This window comes from Balaenoptera borealis (assembly GCF_965194805.1).
Source record: "Balaenoptera borealis genome assembly, chromosome: 6".
In the NCBI taxonomy this organism is placed as follows: domain Eukaryota; kingdom Metazoa; phylum Chordata; class Mammalia; order Artiodactyla; family Balaenopteridae; genus Balaenoptera; species Balaenoptera borealis.
In genome coordinates this window covers 2,790,864-2,797,189 of record NC_138863.1, presented here as the reverse complement: position 1 = coordinate 2,797,189, position 6,326 = coordinate 2,790,864, and the positions used below count along the sequence as shown (strand labels likewise).

The following is a 6,326-nucleotide window of genomic DNA, read 5'->3' as shown; positions in this document are numbered from 1 at the left end:
GGGGCGGGGCGGCGGCGCGCACGCGCACAGGTCTACTCTCCGCCGGCTGCGCGGGCGGGTACCTGGGCTGGCGGGGCTGACGCGCAGCGTACGGTGCCATGTTTCTCTCGGACGCCCGTCCCGGGCCCCTCCTGCTCTCCCTGGGCACGGGCGTCCGATTCCAGGAAGGCCCTTCCAGACAGACATGTCTGAGCTCGAGGGCAGCTGTAGTGAGCCCTGGTGGCCCGGAAGGCTTTATGGGGTTTTCACATCGGTTCCGTCCCTTCATGCTCACTCCACCACGGTGGGCCTCCATCCCTGGCCAATTTGAGATTGAGAAGCCGAAGCCTCATAGAGCGGCCCCTTAAGATGCAGGGTGGAGAGGAGGCATGTCTCGACTGCCGCGATCCGGGCACGTGGGGGGAGGGGAAAGGGAGCGTCCATGGCAGGTTCCAGAGAGCAGTGATGTCAGGAAGCTGGCCTGGCACACAGCTGGGCCTCGGTGTTCCGTTGAATATACACAGGTTCATAAAACGTCGACATGAGGCTCTGATGACGGATCAAGCCCCAAACGAGGCCCCTCTCTTCATGTCTGAACACAGACGAAAAGACAAGCGTTGGCCAAGCCACAAAAGTGACCAAACATCCTTCTGTCTTGGCCAATAAAGAGTGACTGCTGGGGCTTCCCTGGTGGCGCAGTGGTTGAGAGTCTGCCTGCTGGTGCAGGGGACGCGGGTTCGGGCCCTGGTCTGGGAGGATCCCACATGCCGCGGAGCGACTAGGCCCGTGAGCCACAACTGCTGAGCCTGCGCGTCTGGAGCCTGTGCCCCGCAGCGGGAGGGGCCGCGATAGTGAGAGGCCCGCGCACCGCGATGAAGAGCGGTCCCTGCACCGCGATGAAGAGTGGCCCCCGCTTGCCGCAACTGGAGAAGGCCCTCGCACGAACCGAAGACCCAACACAGCCAAAAATAAATAAAGTAGCTATAAAAAAAAAAAAAAAAAAAAAAAAAAAGAGTGACTACTGCTTCTTTACCAATTATAAGTTTAGGCTTTCTCTAGTCTTCCTGCCTTTGAGATACGATTTATTAAGACATCCAGTCAAGGAATTGCCTCCTTTTCCTGGCATAATCCAATCCAGAGCAAAGCCCTGCTTCCTTAAATGTTTTCTCAAATCAACTAACGCAGACCCAAATGTAAGTCCTCTGCACGTCCGTTTACTGAGGTTTCCCGTGGTAACAGTCTCCGTGGCTGGGATGAGTAATAACCCAATTCCGACGACTGCAGGTGTGTTTCTGGTGATCTCTGGCTGAGGACATTGTTGGGCCCAGCGGGCCTTCATGCCTCTCATCTGCTTGTCTGCTCACTCACCACTATTTGAAACCCTCACTGCTCTCTGCTGTCCCTTTAACAGATGAACTGCCTCGTCCCTGCAGAAATGCTCTAAAGTGGCAATACAGTCCCATTTCCTCACCTCTCATCCACTTCTCAGCCCACCCCAACCTGGCCTCACCTCATCACTTCCCCAAAACAGCTCCTGCTAAGCTCACCAGTCATTTCCCAGTCTGGGGCTAAATGGAGGTGATGATTTTAAGTCGTCACCATACATGAATCCCAGCAGTATGACACAGTCAGTGTCTCTTCCCCTTTGGTTTGTGGAGCACATCGCTCTCCTGGTTTGACTCCTGTTCTCTGTCTGCCTTGCAGGCCCACGCCTTCTGCCCGGCGATTAACTGATGGAATTCTTTAAGACTTGATCCTGGGTGCTCCTCATCCCACACTCCCTCCTTCGGCAAATCTCGTACACACTTGGCTTGAATTACCACTCACCTAAACGTGATTCGTTAATTTATGTTTCCTACCAGCTCCAGATCCACATGTTCAAATATCACTCATGTGATATCTCTTGGATGTCTCAAAAGTACCTCAAACTCAACATGTCCCAACCAAACTCATTTTCTCGACTGCTCACCATATCCCCTTTGATTTCTCCTTCCAGGATTGACACCTCCCTGTGTCCCTACCCCAGAATCCCTCTTGGGAAGATAGCTTCCAAGGTGGCTTCTACAATCCCCGTCTCCTAGTATTCAGCTCTTGTGTGGTCACCTTCTTTTGAACGTGGCTGGTGTGACTTGCTCTGGTCAATAGAGTACAGCAGAAGTGTCAGGAGGTATGTGATTACGTGGATGTGATTCCTTCACACAGGTTAGTGACACCCATCCTGCTAGTGTGACCCAGCAGGATCCTATGTGGCCTTCCCGGAATAGACTCCCACCCATGTCCTCCACCTGCCTTTTGTCTGTAGAAAAACTTGAGTCAAAGAATAAATTTAATCAGAGAAGTGAGAAAATGCAGAAAGGAAAACAGTCAAACAAGACAAAATAATAATACTTTAGCCATTAAACAAAGTCAAGGACCTTTAGTTCTTCCTCAAGGACTCTAGATAATATTCTGAGCCACATCCTTTGAGCTGTTTTGCAGATACTGAAACCCACACCAAGTGGAAGAAGTTAACTGTATGCTGCCCACAAGCACGTAGACCCCAAACCAGTTGGAACCAGAAGGTTGATGATGCTGATTCCCAATGACCTCACCACCAACCAATCAGAAGAATGTCCACAAGCTGATCACCCCCTGTTCCTTGAACACTGTAAGACTCCTCACTACCCCTTCCAGGGGGGACACACAGTCTTGAGGGCAGTAGCCCGCTGTGGCCCCCTTTGCCTGGCAAAGCAATAAAGCTATTTCTTTTAATTTCACCCAAAACTCTGTCTCCAAGATTTAATCCGGCGCCGGTGTACAGAGGCCAAGTTTCAGCAACATTAAGAGACTCTCTCTTGCTGACTTTGAAGAAGCAAGACACCATGCTGTGAGCTGCAGAATGGAGAGGGCCACAGCGAGGACCTGAGGGTGGCTTCCAGCTGACGGAAGCGGAGGGCTTCAATCCAGGAGCACACGAGGAAATGAGTGCTGCAACAGCTTGTGAGCTTGGAAGCTGGTCCTTCCTAGTCGAGCCTCAGATGAGACTCCAGTCCAGGCCCACACCTTGATTGCAGCCTTGCAGACGACTCTATTGTGCCTGGACTCCTGACCCATGGAAACTGTGCCATAACGGATGGATGTGGTTTTAAGCTGCTCAATCGTGGTAATTTGTTATGCAGCAATAGATAACAAATACACCCTCCATCACCAAGTCCTATCAGTTTTATCCCCTGACTGCCTTTTGAATCCACCCCCTGACCGCTGCGCCCACCAAGTCTGTGTCACCGAATCATGACCTCCTTTTGGGCTTCTCCCTGAGGCCTCTTCTCAATCCCTGTACTAGGTTTTCTCTCTCTGGTCCCAGCACATTTTCTCATGTGGGTCCCTTGGCTTGGGCTGTTCTTCTAGGTCCTCCACTCCAGGAAAATTTCATCTGTTCCTCAGATTTCAGTCATCGATTCCTCAGGCAAACCATTCTTGAGTGACCTAAGTACAATCCCCCTTTACACCTCTCCCTTATGGCTTTTGTCATAGTTGCCGTTTTACAGTTATTTATGTGACTATGTCATTAATGACTGGATCTCCTATCAAAATGTAAGCTGTAGGAGGTCAGGAACTATGTTTGGTTCTGCACATTACTGCATCTGGCACACAGTAGATGCTCACATACACTAGCTAGATGAATGATGAATGAATGAATGAACGAATGGACGAATGAGTGAATGGATGAATATGTCCTTTTTTTTTTAAAGTTAATTTTGTGAGTGTGAGTCAGTTTTGTGTTTTATTTATTTATTTATTTATTTATTTATGGCTGTGTTGGGTTTTCGTTTCTGCGTGAGGGCTTTTCTCTAGTTGCGGCAAGTGGGGGCCACTCTTCATCACGGTGCGCGGGCCTCTCACTATCGTGGCCTCTCTTGTTGCAGAGCACAGGCTCCAGACACGCAGGCTCAGTAGTTGTGGCTCACGGGCTTAGTTGCTCCGCGGCATGTGGGATCTTCCCAGACCAGGGCTCGAACCCGTGTCCCCTGCATTGGCAGGCAGATTCTCAACCCCTGCGCCACCAGGGAAGCCCGAATATGTCCATTTTTGATGCTCAAAGTTCATGACACAAGCCTTCCTACCTCAGGAATGTCAGGAAGTTTGGAGCCAAGAGTGCTGCCTCCTGTGTGCTTGCTCAGGACTGCCCAGACTAAGTTCACTGTTGTGCTCTTAGAAAAAGATCATAGATTTCTGATTTTGAGAGCTTAAACTGTCTAGAGGTAAGGAAGGTACCGGATGTCCTAGGACATTATCAGCTGCCTGAGTGGCAAACGGTATTTTCCAAAGTTTGCTGCAACAATGTCTCCCATCCCCTGTGCTCTTCTAAATGGGTCCTTGCCACTCCCCCCATCAACAGGTAGGTTCTGAGTCTCCTCCCCTTCAACCTGGGTGAACTGTGACTATTTGGACCGATAGGGAGTGGAAGATGTGCCATTATGTGATTTCCAAGGCTAGGTCATAAAAGGCCACACAGCTTCTGCCTGGTTCTCTGGAGATGCTTGCTCTCGAGGAAGTCCGTCACCAAGTAAGAAGTCCAACTACTCTGAGGCTGCCATGATAGAAAAGCCTCACGTAGGCACTGTATTCAACAACCCTGCTGAGCTGCCAGCCAACAGCCAGCAGTGACTGCCAGCCAAGTCGAATGAGTCATCTTGGACATCCATTCCAGGGGAACACTCAGACTAGGGTTCTGAGCCCCAGCCAACAGCTGACTACAACCTCATGAGAGACCCCAAGCAAGGACTGCCCAGCTAAGCCCTTTATGAAATCCTGACCCACAAAACCACAAGCAAAATAAAATAAGGTTTCTTTTTTAAAATGGAAGTATAGGGCTTCCCTGGTGGCCCAGTGGTTGAGAGTCTGCCTGCTAATGCAGGGGACACGGGTTCGAGCCCTGGTCTGGGAAGATCCCACATGCCGCCGAGCAACTGGGCCCGTGAGCCACAACTACTGAGCCTGCGCGTCTGGAGCCTGTGCTCCGCAACAAGAGAGGCCACGATAGTAAGAGGCCCGCGCACCGTGATGAAGAGTGCCCCCCACTTGCCGCAACTAGAGAAAGCCCTCGCACAGAAACGAAAACCCAACACAGCCATAAATAAATAAATAAATTTAAAAAAGTTCTTAGATTATAGAAAAAAAAGGAAGTATAGTTAATTGACTATATTGTGTTAGTTTCATGTCTACAGCAAAGTGATTCAGTTATATATATATATTTAAATACATCTTTATTGGAGTATAATTGCTCCACAATACTGTTAGTTTCTGTTGTACACCAAAGTGAATCAGCCATATGCACACATATGTCCCCTTATCCCCTCCCCCTTGAGCCTCCCTCCCATCCTCCCTATCCCAACCATCTAGGTCATCGCAAAGCACCGAGCTGATCTCCCTCTGCTATGCTGCTGCTTCCCACTAGCTAGCTATTTTACCTTTGGTAGTGCATATATGTCGATGCTACTCTCACTTCACCTCAGCTTCCCCCTCCCACCCCGTGTCCTCAAGTCCATTCTCTATGTCTACATCTTTATTCCTGCCCTGCCATTAGGTTCATCAGTACCACTTTTTTTTTAGATTCCATATATTCTAGATTCCACATATACGCATTAATATACAATATTTGTTTTTCTCTTTCTGACTTACTTCACTCTGTATGACAGACTCTAGGTCCATCCACCTCACTACAAATAACTCAATTTCATTTCTTTTTATGGCTGAGTAATATTCTATTGTATATATGTGCCACATCTTCTTTATCCATTCATCTGTCGGTGGCCATTTAGGTTGGTTCCATGTCCTGGCTATTGTAAATAGTGCTGCAATGAACATTGTGGTACATGTCTCTTTTCGAATTATGGTTTTTCTCAGGGTATATGCCCAGTAGTGGGATTGCTGGGTCATATGGTAGTTCTATTTTTAGTTTTGTAAGGAACCTCCATACTGTTCTCCATAGTGGCTGTATCAATTTACATTCCCACTAATAGTGCAGGAGGGTTCCCTTTTCACCACACCCTTTCCAGCATTTATTGTTTCTAGATTTTTTGATAATGGCCATTCTCACTGGTGTGAGGTGATACCTCACTGTAGTTTTGATTTGCATTTCTCTAATAATTAGTGATGTTGAGCATCTTTTCCTGTGCCTCTTGGCCATCTGTATGTCTTCCTTGGTGAAATGTCTATTTAGGTCTTCCGCCCATTTTTTAACTGGATTGTTTGTTTGTTTGTTTTTAACGTTTCTTTTAATTAATTTATTTTATATTTTTTATTTTTTTGGCTGTGTTGGGTCTTCGTTTCTGTGCGAGGGCTTTCTCCAGTTGCAGCGAGCGGGG

At 48.5% G+C, this 6,326-nt stretch overlaps 1 long non-coding RNA gene across 1 annotated transcript; it reads left to right on the top strand.

Moving 5' to 3' along the window:
• Window positions 1–15: 15 nt before the first annotated feature.
• LOC309630601 lies at window positions 16–2,742 on the top strand. Its single transcript, XR_014245829.1, has 2 exons — window positions 16–648; window positions 995–2,742. It is a non-coding gene; the product is annotated as an uncharacterized lncRNA (long non-coding RNA).
• Window positions 2,743–6,326: the final 3,584 nt, after the last annotated feature.